The 13,967-nt window shown below is 38.9% G+C and overlaps 1 protein-coding gene and 1 long non-coding RNA gene across 2 annotated transcripts in view; one reads left to right on the forward strand and one right to left on the reverse strand.

The window, feature by feature from the left end:
- SEMA5A (semaphorin 5A) overlaps positions 1-13,967 on the reverse strand; it is a 633,881-nt gene that overhangs the window by 548,473 nt on the left and 71,441 nt on the right. The gene's annotated exons all lie outside the window — the stretch shown is intronic.
- On the forward strand, positions 2,237-7,565 carry LOC120397593. The gene is made up of 3 exons (XR_005593883.1): positions 2,237-2,371; positions 2,929-2,993; positions 7,319-7,565. It is a non-coding gene; the product is annotated as an uncharacterized LOC120397593 (long non-coding RNA).

Raw genomic sequence — 13,967 nt, forward strand, 5'->3', positions numbered from 1 at the left:
TGATGTAATTTTATGGAATATGCTTCATGCATAAGATCTCTTGTAAGGTATCATTACAAAACTTATGATCTACTGAGTGCATTCATCCTATTTGTTTGCATGTATTATTTCTACGTTTGGGAGCCGCGAGCGGCCGTACCTGCGGATGCTCACGTAAACAAAGTGTCTCCCGGCCCACCAGGGGCTTACCCTGAACAAGCAGGGAAGTTTGGAAACTCCTGTATTAAGTGGAAGCCATTAAGGGTGCTTCAGAATCAATTAACCGTGAATGGGTTTGTTTACTTGCAAGCCTTCCTGTGTCAGCCAGCTCCTAGGTAATGAAGAAGGAGGTCTTACAGTGACATGTGCTCATGTCACCTGAACTGGAATCCCTCTTAAACCTGCTGCTTTTCCAGTTAGAAGGAGGGGTGGGGACCCAGAGACACAAAAGATTCCCGCCTTGTGCCAAAGCTATAAAAGGGGGTGGAACAGAACAAAGGGGGCCCCAGTGATGAGAAAGACCCTGCTTTTCACCTAGGTTACCACCTGAGCAGGGGTGGCAAGTTTGTAGAAATTTTGGTGGTGCCCAGAACCTGCCCCTGCCAAAACTCCACCCACCCAAGGCTCTGGGAGGGAGTTTGGGTGAGGGAGGAGGTCTGGGGTGCAGGCCTTAGGCTGGGGGAGGGGATTGGGGTTCAGGCTCTGGGAGGGAGTTTGCGCAAGTTCATTCTTGTCTGATACATTGTTTAAAAAAAGTCCTTTGAGGCTCAGGTCACCTGAAAAAGAGCTCATATCTCTCTTGCCCACAGAAGCTGGTCCTATAAAAGATATTACCTCACCCACCTTCTCTCTCTAATATCCTGGGACCAACATGGTGACAACAACACTGCATAAACATATATTTAACAGTAATAAAAATCTGCTGTTAAGAAATGGTTGAGCTATTAAAAAGTACAACTTACAGCGGAAATTTTGAACTCAGTATCCCTGAAAAATGAAACAGAGGGACAGATCCTCAGCTGAAGTCAACAGAGCTGTGCCTGCTGACTCTAGCTGCGGCTCTGGTCAAGAAGCTATATCCTCCAGTTTATGGACATTATGTTTTAACATAAGTGGGAATTTAGATATATTATTTAGGCCAGCACAGGGCTTTCATATCATTCCACTGATGTAACAGAAACATATTGAATGAAAAGATAACATAACATTCAATATTGAGGCTATAAAGTTCAAACAAAGTGCATTCCTTAGTTCAACAAAGACCCATTCACAATGTCATGATGATAAAAAAATAATTTACTGCTATTCAGCAAAAATGAGAGAACATTTTCCCATGCTTTTTTTTGATATATAGAACACCTATTCCAATGAATTGGTGTGGGTGATTTCTATGAAAACACTAAAACAATAATGTTTTGATGCTCCACATTGTCAAAGCAATACCTCAATTCCACATCAAGTTTGATCCTGCATAAATAGTGAGGTTAATGTTATAATTCTAACCTGGTTTCAAGTCACAATCGAGAGCCATACAGAGATATAAGGGCCAAAATCCTCATCATCCTATTTAAGAAGAGGATGGAAAGGGGAGTGTCATTGCTGCTGCATTGGTCTCCCATTTCCATGACCCACAGAAGCTCCTCCATGGAGACTCCATGAAGACTAGGCTTCTCTACTGGGTAGAGGTTAGGCTGTGATTAAAGGCTTTAGTTGGGGGAAGAAAGAGTTTTTCATGGCTTGGAACCCTCTCCTACAAAAATAAGCCACAGGATGTTGAAGGTAAGCTGACCCTGTAAGGTGTCAATGCAGATGTGCAGGTCTAGTGAAGAAGGTGGTGAAGAGAGTCTTCTAGATTTGGAAGCAACAACACCACACTTACCTAAGAAAACAGGGCCTGGAGCAAAGCTGGTCTCTAGGCAACCTAACAAGCACAGCTGGCCTGTAGCAGGCTGCCTAATTAGCTACAGTGCCTGATTGGTTGTAAGAGTCAACAGACTGGCTCAAGCCCACCAGCAGCAGGAGCTCAGTGGCTATTCAAAGCATTAACCCATGGCTGTGATAGCTCCTGTGCCTGCTTGTTCCCTGCCTTGCCCCAAGTAACCAAGTTCTGACCCTCAGCTCCAATTCCTGACTTTGACTTTGGCTCTGACCCTTTGCTCTGGCATCTGGGAGGGAAGGGCTGACTCCTGCTCTAACCACTGGGCATGATCCCCCACATCCTGAACCTCAACACCATCAAAGAATTCCACAGAATCCAGTTATATTTACACTGCAATTAGAAGGTCTGATCACCAGCACATCTAGACTTACCTGTACTATAGAGCATAGCTATGGAAGTGCAAGCAGTGGGAGGGGTTAGCCATCCGGAATATGATCCCATCCAAGACTCTAGGTAAGAACTCAGGGTGCTAGTCCTACTCACACCTCTGAGGCTACGCTCTATTTTTAGTGCACTAGTTTGATCAGAGCTAGCTTGGGTATGTCTCCTTGAGCTGGGAAGTGCAGATAATATCCTGCATCAAAGCTAGCTCAAGCAACAACAGCAGTGAAACTGCAGCAGCAATGTTCCCAGGATCCTGGGCAGGCAGAGATACCCTGTGCAGCTGCCTATGCTACTGCAGCTTCACTGCTGTTGTTAATCAAGCTAGCTTTGATCTATGTCTACCTGTGCTGCAATCACACCTCCTGATTGCAATGTTTCCAGGTCCCTATATGTAAATAGCCTGTGCAAGGGATGATTCAGATATGAAAATGGTACTGCTACTTTACTATATATGTTACAAAACCTCATACACTACAAACCAACTATGGTAACTGTAATAACGGTGTGATACACAATATTGCCAACACCAAATGTTCATAAATCATGAGTCTCCACTCCAAAATTATGAGACTGACTTAAAAATAATATTTTAATTTTTTTTTGCTTTGTGTGTTTTGATCCCTAAGGTGTCACACTTTCAAGATCTTCTCCACATTCCCGTGGGCTAGAAACTTGCTATTTAAAATGAAAGGTGAGAGTCACACATGGCAACATTACTTCAGTAGTTGTAGCTTTAAGAAAAAAAACACAAAACATTATAAAGCTGATGATAAAATCATATTTGGCAACACTGGAAGTGCTCTTAAGAAGCTCTTTTCCTGCCTCCTGTCAAATGACATACTCAGCGTTGCAAAATGTTATACGTCTGTCATATGAGTTTTATACATGCTTTCAATGCAAAAAACAGGTGAAATTCATAGTGACTGAATTTTGCTTTGAGATATTGAGGTTTGTCTCCAGAAGGGTGAAGCCCAGACTCCATTTTTATGGACAAAATTTGTACTCACAAAATTTGGCACCAAAAAAATTAAGTGCAAACACAAAACTACACCTGTAACTAACAAATAGCTCCTGTAATAAAACAGATACATTAATCAGATTTGTTTCCCTATGTAAACTGCACGTGCAAAATGAACTCACATAAAACCGAGCAACCCTTTAAAAAGATGACTGTTTAGATTACAACCAGAAATTGAAAAAAAAAATTCAGGAGTTGCAAACCCACATAGATTAAAATCCAAAAAAGGATTGTGAAGTGTAATGGCCATTTTCTGCACCATTTTAGAAATAATTATGTGCTTGTCAATACAGTGTTACAACCAATTAAAATTGGTAATTTTTCAGAGAATCAAAAGTTTTTATGCAGGAAGAGGTTACATATACATACATTTTAATGGTAATGAGTATTATTTTAGAGCCCAATCCTGCACTTTTTTCACAAGAAAAACATAATCAAGTATTTAATTGTGATGGTGGTGTCTAGGTCTTTCAGAATGCATGTTTAGCAGTTCAGAATGTAGGGATCTGAAGGGTGAGAGTTTGAAATGCAGTGTGCAGTGTTTAAAATAGCAGCTCTGCACAAACATACAAGATAATTACCTTCTGAAATAATAGTCATCATTAGCAATTCAGATACAACTCTGCTTGATGCTATTCTAGGGGTCACCTGGACAAAAGGTCATCAAATTAATGTATTGTTAGCGCACACCTGAGACACCGAAATAAAATCAGTTTTATAAATCAGCTTCTTCTTGCCCAGGGTTTACAAATCTAATCCTTTGCTGGACCCAGGACCTTCACTTAGTATTGTCCAATGCTGCCGTATGTCAGTGAGTTAGTTATGTTTCCTCATTCATATTTAATGTTAAGCCAGAAATGCTAAAGGAGAGTGCCAAACAGTTAAAATAAAATAAAATAAATAAATAAATAAAATCGGAGAAATCTGAAATTCAACCTTTCAGATGTTTGGCACATGGTGCTTATGGCAATAATAATATTCTTTTAAATGCTTGCTCTTAAAAGGAGGCTTCCAACCAAAAACTTAAACTTCTATCTGAATTTGTTTTACCTATTTTTTTTAACAAGTAAATCCTATTACTAAAACTGAAAAAGGACACAGGAAAATAGTCTATTTTTTCCAGTTTACTTATTTGTGCATTTTTAACCAATACTTTCTGCATAGTTTGACAGTTTTACATGTAGAGTCATTAATGACTCTATTCTGTAAACATTTATACAAGTTTAATTTTACACAGGTGAATAGTCCTATTAAATTCAATGGCACTAACTCACATGATGCGTAAAATTAAGCATGTGTGTTTGCAGGAACAGGGCGTTGGTCATTTCCCCCTATTTGTGTGGGTCTTTTACACAGCAATGGGAAAGAGAAAAATGTTTTAAAATAGGAAAATATGGATATAAGAACGTAAGAACACCCATACTGAGTCAGACCACTGATCCATCTAGCCCAATATCCTGTCGTCTGACAGTGGCTAGTGTCAGATGCTTCAGAGGGAATAAACAGAACTGGGAAATTATTGATTGATCCATTCCCAGCTTCTGGCAGTCAGAGATTCAGGGTTACCAAGAGCACAGGATTGCATCCCTGACCAACTTAGCTAATAGCCATTGGTAGACCTATCATCCACTAAATTATCTAATTATTTTTTGAACTCAGCTATACTTTTGGCCTTCACCTTATCCCCTGGCACTGAGTTCCACAGGTTGACTGTGTGTTGTGTAAGAAGGTTTTCCTCATGTTTGTTTTAATCCTGCTGCCTCTTATTTTCCTTGGTGACCTCTACTTCTTATGTTATGTGAAGGGGTAAATAGCATTTCCCTATTTACTTTCTCAACACCAGTCACAATTTTATAGACCTCGATCATATCCTCCATTAGTTGTCTCTTTTCCAAACTAAGCAGTCTCAATCTTTTTAATCTCTCCTCATATGAAGCTGTTCCATACTCCTAATCATTTTTTCTGTACATAGTATCCATAGTAGGCATACCATGTATTTATATAGTGACATTATGAAGTTGTCTATCTTATTATCTGTCCCATTCCTAATGATATTCTAACATTCTGTTAGCTTTTTTGCCTGCTACTGCACATTAAGCAGATGTTTTCAGAGAACTATCCATGATGACTCCAAGATCTCTTTCTTGATTAGTAACAGTTAATTTAGATCCCATCATTTTATATGTATAGTTGGGATTATGTTTTCCAATGTGCATTACTTTGCATTTATCAAGATTGAATTTCATCAGCCATTTTATTGCCCAGTCATCCAGTTAACTTTTTTTTTAACTTTTTGAAGTCTGCCTGGGACTTAATTATCTTGAGTAATTTTGTATCATCTATACATTTTGCCACCTCACTGGTTTACCTTTTCCAGATCATTTATGAATATACTGAATAGGACTGGGCCGAGTACAGACCCCTGGGGACACCACTATTTACCTCTCTCCAGTCTGAAAACCGACCATTTATTCCTACCCTTTGTTTCCTATCTTTGAACCAACTACTGGTCCATGAGAGGACCTCCTCTCTTATCCCATGATTGCTTACTTTGCTTAAGAGCCTTTTGTGAGGAACCTTAACAAAGGCTTTCTGAAATACAGTATCAATTGGATCACCTTCGTTCACATGCTTGTTGACATCCTCAAAGAATCCTAATAGATTGGCGAGGCATGATTTTTCCTTTACAGAAGCCTTGTTGACTCTTCCCCAATGTATTGTGTTCATCTATGTGCCTGATAATTCTGTTCTTTACTATAGTTTCAACAAATGTACCTGGCTCTGAATTTAGGTTTACCATCTGCAATTGCCAGGATCACCTCTGGAGCCTTTTTTAAAAATTGGTGTTATATTAGCTCCATTATCTGATACAGAGGTGGATTTAAGTGATAGCTTACATACCACTATTAGTAGCTCTCCAATTTCACATTTGAACTCCTTCAGAACACTTGAGTGAATATCTTTTGTTCCTGGTGACTTATTACTGTTTAATTTATCCATTTCTTCTAAAATCTCCACTATCTACACCTCAATAAAGGATAGTTCCTCAGACTTTTCACCTAAAAAGAATGGCTTAGGTCTCCCACAAAGAATTCATTTAGGTTCTACACAACAGCTTTGCTTTCCTTCAATGCTCCTTTAGCACCTCGATCATCCAGAGGCCCCACTGATTGTTTGGCAGGCTTCCTGTTTCTGATGTACTTTAAAAAATTGCTGTTAGTTGTGTCTTTTGCTAGCTGCTCTTCAAGCTCTTTTTTTGGCCTGCCTAATTATACTTTTACACTAGACTTGCCAAAATGTATGCTCCTTTCTATTTTCCTCACTACAATTTGACTCCCAAGTTTTAAAGAATGTCATTTTGCCTCTAACCATCCCCTTTTACTCTGTTGTTTTAGGCATGGTGGCATTTTTGGTCCTCTTACTATTTTTTTTATTTGGGGTGTACATATAGTTTGAGCCTCTATTGTGGTGTCTTTAAATAGGTTCCATGCAGCTTGCAGGCACTTCACTATTGTGACTGTTCCGTTTAATTTCTGTTTAACTAGCTTCCTCATTTTTGTGTAGCTCCTCTTTTTGAAGTTAAATGTTACTGTGATGGATTTCTTTGGTATTCCCCTCCCACCCTCACACACAAATTTAATTACACTATAGTCACATTACTGAGCAGTTCAGCTATATTGACCTGTTGGACCAGATGCTGTTGCGTCACTTAGGACTAAATCCAGAACTGCCTCTCCCCTTGTGGGTTCCAGGACCAACTGCTCCAAGAAGCAGTCATTAAATGGTATGTAGAAAGTTTATAAGAGCAGTAAAACTGGCCGGACAAACTCAAGGGTAGATGAAGCACCTGAAACTGCTTTTAACTCATTTTATTTTCAGCTGACTAGATTTCAAGTCAATATCTCCCTTCTTTCCCCACCCTCTTGTGTTCTTGAACAAATCTGAAAAAAATCCATTTATAATGATTTATTGTTAATATTTTCCTCTCTCTTTCCTAGTTCTTTGCTATTTGTTTTTAAAGAATGGATTTCCTTTGACTGCTTATAACCCGAGTCACTGAAGTTGAAACCAGATACTGGAGATTGGTATCATGTAACTGGATATCCTCATCCGAAGAATATCTGCCACTAATGTTTGGAGAGGAAGAGATGTTGGGATCTGCCTACTACCTTCCTCATAAGCAAGCAGAAGGCTCTCCCTGAGCAAAAATTCCCATGTTTAAAATAAAGGTCATGATTCATTGTGTTTGAAGGTCAGACCATGGTTCAGGGGAATTCTTATTTTAAACAAACTGTTTCAACTACACCTTATTATAATCCTTTGCAAGATCATAATTTCTTATGCAACCAACTGTGACATCATAAACAATACTATAACTTCAGGAATAAGCAATATGCTCTTCTGAAGAATTGGGAATATGTCTGTACAGTTTCTAAATTCTATGTGAGACAAGTAACTCTATGGGTCTGTGTCAGGCAGCAAATCCCCTGTTGAATGTGCTGCCTTTTGCATTCTCCTTGGACTGTTTGCTTCCATTTTGGGTTCAGATTCCAGAGGCTGGGGACAAAAGAAAAAACACTAGAGGGTAGATGACTTAAGAACACAATCATTCAAAATCCGTTCGCTATAGACAAAAAACTGGTCCCTGCCCAAAAGATCTGATTAGTAGCCCGGGGGATGTCACTTTGGCAACAAAGTCACTTGGCAGAGGTTTGTGTTCATGTGGGGAAGCTGGGAAGAGTGTCACCTAACACAAAAGGGGCTGTATATTTTAAAAGGGAAGAAAGTGGTCTGCTCAGGGGTTCATCTTCTCCAACCCATGAGAGAGAGAGTGACTACTGACCATGTAAAAACCTGAATGAGGCAAAGGACATCCTGCCTGCCTTCCTAGACATGGATGGTCCCCAGGGATTCCCATGGGAAAGATGAGATAGAAAGTGAGGACATTGCAGTTTCAGATGTTTATTCTTTTATATGATCTGTTCTCTCCTGAGCTTTACATGATTAAGTATTAAAGAACATAAATGTGTTAGACTATGCAAAGTGTACAGAACTTCATTAAAGTGCACTTTGGAACTTTTAGTTTGTGCCAACAGGGTCTATACAGATCAGTCAGTGTGCCACATGTTAGTTACCTGGTAGAAATCACCCCTCCTCCTTCCCCCTGCCCATTGCTGTTCCATGTAGATAATCCCTTAGATACTATGGTGCCACAATAAAAACACTTAATATATATTACATATTTGTGCTTTCCAAATAAGCCTTCATTTGGTTCTACAAAATCAAAAAAGTTGCGCTTGCTCTCATGTGAGCATTTACAGTTAACATATACATCAACCTCCATTGCTAAAAAGGATATAGTCAAGGTATTTTTCATTGTTTTCATTTTTTAAAATTAACCTTAAAACTCAACTTACCTTATCAGTATTTTCCTTGTTCCCATATCCCATATGGTGGTGGTGTTTTTTTTTAATACAGTTGTGCATGAATACTATCTTCCTCACTGAATAATTTAAATATATGTATTAATATGTATACATACTTAGTATATATTGTTCTATAACAGCCTTAACCATGTCCTGTTAATGTAGACTTCGCAGTTCTATTAGCCTTGTTTTTCCTTCTAAAACTCAAAGGAAATTCAACATCTACCAGCCCAAGTGCAATTTCTAGTAGAATCCTTTTGAATAGTTCATGTGATCGCTTTAAAACTGAAATTGGTCAACTGGAATTTGTTAGAAAAAGAGATTCTCCTCTTTAAAATGTCTACTGTATCCTTCCAAGACAATATTCTCAGGATGTCATTTTGTAATTTAATGAATATCTACAGACAATAAAAAACAATATACAAACAAGGTGTTACAATTAACTTTATTGTCAATGTCCTTCTAAATTCCAGAATGTTTTAACAAATGATTTGATAACCATGTCAGCACCAGCAGATAAGTTTCCTGTATGCAGGGATAAAAATTAAAAAGCAAGTTGATATGACATTTATATCATAGGTTTCATATTAGGGTAATATGGCCTCACTCTAACTTCACTGCCTTTCATGTTATAAAAGAAATTATGATTTCGGAGAAGTCTCAAGCTTTAGTGCCAATTACACTAAAGAGAAATATGACCATTATTATACAGTGATAAGTAGCAGATGGTTTGCTCATTTTGGGCAATGAAGAGTCAATTCGTTCAATAGGCTTCAGATCAGGCACGTACTTTTGTTCTTTCTTCAAGAAGATAAATTGGAGAAGTTTCAGAGAAGTGCCACAAAAATGGTTGAAGGATTAGAAAACCTTCCTCAGTAGTGATTGAGCTTTTTGAGTCTATTTATTTTAACAAAGAAAAGATTAAACTTGACTTGATTACAATCTTCAAGTATCTACATGGGGAACATATATTAATAATGGGTTCTTCAGTCTACCAGAGAAAACTATAATGTGATCCAATGGCTGGAAGTTGAAGCTAGACAAATTGAGATGGGAAATAAGGCATACATTTTTAACAGTTCCATAATTAACCATTGGAACAATTTACCAAGGTCAAATTAGATGATCCATTTGGCTTTGAATCCTTTGGAATCTATGAATCTATTAATATCTCACAGGTGACCCCCTATCTCTATAAGAGATTGGACCAACCCCCTGGATTTGAACAGCCCTGAATCTGTGCAAGAGACACACAGAATAAGGAATCAAATATTCAGTTTGATTGGGGCCAGATGGCCTAATACATTTATAAGTGAAATCACAAAATAAAGACAAGCCCATAACTAAAATGTCTATTTTATATTGTAGCAGAAATCTCTTTAAACAAAAGATTGTTTAATTCTTTTTCTTAAAAGAAAAGATCACATATTCCAAAATGGTTGAAAATGAAAGTCAAATGGGATTATAAGTACACTTAATATATACAAAAATATTGCTACTAGGTCAGGTGCATTAAATCATGAAATCCCATATGTAAAATTCTCTTAAAGAAAATTACATGCTATGCAGCTATTTGTCCTATTCACATCACCACAATGTCTTGTTCTGCAGAGAGGCTTGCATAATTCTCAGATTGGTTCAAACATTTAGCTTTGTGCATCTATGTAGAATCCACTAGTTGGGTTCTCATGAAAACACATAGGATTAATATTCCATCTTCCTGATTAAAAATATCCTAAGTATACACTGAATATACACCCAGATATTAAATACATTTTAAAACATATATTCAAATAGATTACCAATACAACAATAGCTGTTGGATATTTAAGAACATCTTTTTAAAAAAATGTATTTCTCTTGCTGTCAGTTATATATAGGGAAAATAAATGTGTCTGTGCAATTCATGCCATGAGCTTACAATGCCTGTTGTACAGCTGTTCACATAAGGATGGTTCATTGGTTAAGGTCAGGCATTTGGCATTGATGAATTAATATTCCAAGTCAGAAGATGAGAATAACCAGAGCCTGGACTCTCTTAAGTATAGCAAAACTCGGGGGGGAATGCTCATGAGGTGGTTAGTTTACCCAGCAATGAAGCAAGTGATCTCACATTAGGATGCAGCTGAGTAGCAGTACCTTGGGGCAGTGGTTCTCACTGGGGTATGCAGAGATGTTCCAGGGGGTACATCAACTCATCTAGATATTTGCCTAGTTTTAAAACAGATTACACAAAAAAAACACCAGCGAAGTCAGTACAAACTAAAATTTCATACAGGCTTGCTTATATTGCTCTATCTACTGAAATGTAAGTACAATATTTATATTTCAATTACATTATTTTATAATCATATGGTAAAAATGAGAAAGTAAGCAATTTTTCAGTAATAGTGACTGTGATAGTTTTGTATTTTAATGTCTGATTTTGTAAGCAAGTAGTTTTTAAGTGAGGTGGAACTTGGGGGTACGCAAGACAAATCAGACTCCTGCAAGGGGTACAGTAGTCTGGAAAGGTTGAGAGCCACTGTGTTGGGGGAAACCAAGAACAGATAGCCAGTGATTTAAAAAAAAATGGTACTGTATATCACTGCCCTCAACAAGACTTACCAGAAAGCAGAAAAACTCTTGAAAGATTGGAGTCAATCATCAAACTGAGTCAAAAAGGGAATGTAAGTGTTCATGCATATGTATTTATATCACATCCATGGTGAAAATAGCCATACAGATGATTCCTTTGTTTCTGCAATCATATGACAAGCTTTATATAATAATTCTGATCTCCTCACCTGAAATTCAATGAGACCACAGTCCATATAAAAACAGCCAACCATAAAGGACATATTTTGGCTCTTTTCAACCAAATTTTAGGAAATTTCCTTCACAACAATAGTGGTGGGACATGAAGTTTGGCCAGTACTCATTGCTGGAACAGGTACAGATTCATGGTCCACCATCCAGTCATACTGCCATCAAAAAGAGACAGGGGAGGGATAGCTCAGTGGTTTGAGCATTGGCCTGCTAAACCCAGGGTTGTGAATTCAATCCTTGAGGGGGCCATTTAGGGATCTGGTGAAGAAAAAATATAGTGGGGGATTGGTCCTGCTTTGAGCAGCAGGCTGAACTAAATGACCTCCTGAGAGCCCTTCCAACCATGATATGACTGCTTTATTCCATGGGAGAGGCAAAAGGAATCTTCCCTTTCCAATGAGAAAGAACACCTTTTTAACCCTGATAGAGCAAAAGTTGGGAACTTAAAAGTTACAAAGCTTTAAAAATGAATGTATTATTAAATAATTATGACATTTCCTTTCCTTTGACTCCTGTATAATCAGATTCATGGTAACTGAGGTTCTCATCCAGCAAAGCCAATGTTAAACTTAATCACATGCTTAAGTGCTTTGCTGAATTCGAGCTAAGGCATGTGGTTTTACAGGTGGAGGGATATGGATAACAGTACCAATAAATAAGTTTAGAACTATAAAATAGTATGTGGATATATATATATATATATATATATATATATATATATATATATACACACACACACATACACACTATATGTGGTATATGCTGGATAAGTGATGGTGTGGTAAGGTGTGTCATAAAGGTTGCATCGGCACTTGTTTGGCAAGGATGGTTCATGGGTAAAGAACAGGCATTTTGGTACTGATTAATTAATATTCCAAATCAGCAGTTTAGAATAACTAGAGCCTGGAATCTCTGAAGAATAAGGTTTGCAAAGCTCAGTGGGGGGAAAAACACATCTAGCTTGTTCAGTATGACCTTCATCACTCATTCATGGTTTCACCACACATGAGTAATGAGGCCCTTCTAAGCTCATGGCAACAAAATCTTTCCTGTCTTCTTACATGTCATATTAAGGAGCAACAGGAGCTTCAGCTGAGTTTGAATTATAAACTGAATTTTGTCATCCCACATACTCTAAAATCCACAAACCAACTTGTAATTTAGATCAAGGACTTATGTAGAATTTTTCTACTATATTTGAATTAAATTGGACAAAGAGATCCTGTTAAACTAAAGGTGCTGACTAGAATCTTCCTAAAGATGAAGCAAGGGGTACTGTCCCTCCCCCTTTCTCCCAGGGGCTCCTCCATATCTCTAGAGATATTGGCAAAATTATACCAGCATAATTATACAGTTGTACTTATACCAGTATAACTCCCCCATGTGGACACAATTATTTCAGAATAAGTGTGCCTTTACCCAGGGTATGGCTACACTTACAAATCTGCAGCGCTGGTAGTTGCAGCGCTGGTCATCCAGCTGTGCAGGGCCAGCGCTGGTGTATGGCCACACTCACAGCTACCAGCGCTGCAGTGTGGCCACATTTGTAGCATTTGCAGCGCTGTTGGGAGTGATGAATTATGGGCAGCTATCCCAGCATTCAAGTGGCAGCAACGTGCTTTTCAAAAGAGGGGGGTGTGGGGCAGTGTGACAGGGACCGGGGGGGAGAGAGAGAGAGTGGATTTTTGGAACCGACACTGTGCAAAATCAGAAAATTTTCCCACCCCCTTACTGTTAACTGCAAACAACCTGCATCCAACATACTGTCTTCCCCCCTCTGCCCCTCCCCGTTTCTCTCAAGCAAAGCAAACACTCAACCCCTGCAGGGGTTATCTCATTTCATTGTTGACAGTAGTTACAGATTAATGACAGCAAACAGGAGCTATGTTTGAAGCAGCTCCAGGTGCCGTGCACGGAGCCCGGAGCTCCGAATTGACAACAAAACAAAGAGAGGCTGCATAACAAAACAAAGGGAATAATTTAGTTAAAAGCATTCTGGGATACTCTTTATACCCTGGAGGCCAATAACAGCGCTGGTGAGTGTCCACACTTGATGACCAGCGCTGCAGAACCAGTGCTGCAACCCTTATACCCCAAGCAGACCTGGGTGTACGGCCAGCGCTGCAGCCAGGGAGTTGCAGCGCTGGTTGTGCCCTGCAAGTGTGGACAGGGTGTAATTGCAGCGCTGGAAAGCCTCTACCAGCGCTGCAACTTGCAAGTGTAGCCAAGCCCCCAGTTTAGTTTATGTTGCTTGGAAGTGGTAATCAATGGGGAAAATTCCCATTGTCTTCAGACAGGCAGCATTTCACCCATTGTCCCTTTCAAAGGGCATGACTACACTGTCCTACAGTTCAGACAATGAGAGCTGTGAATAGCAGTGCATGCCAAAATGCTGTGCTGTCACTCCCCTGTG

This window comes from Mauremys reevesii, linkage group 2 (assembly GCF_016161935.1).
Source record: "Mauremys reevesii isolate NIE-2019 linkage group 2, ASM1616193v1, whole genome shotgun sequence".
Lineage (NCBI taxonomy): Eukaryota > Metazoa > Chordata > Testudines > Geoemydidae > Mauremys > Mauremys reevesii.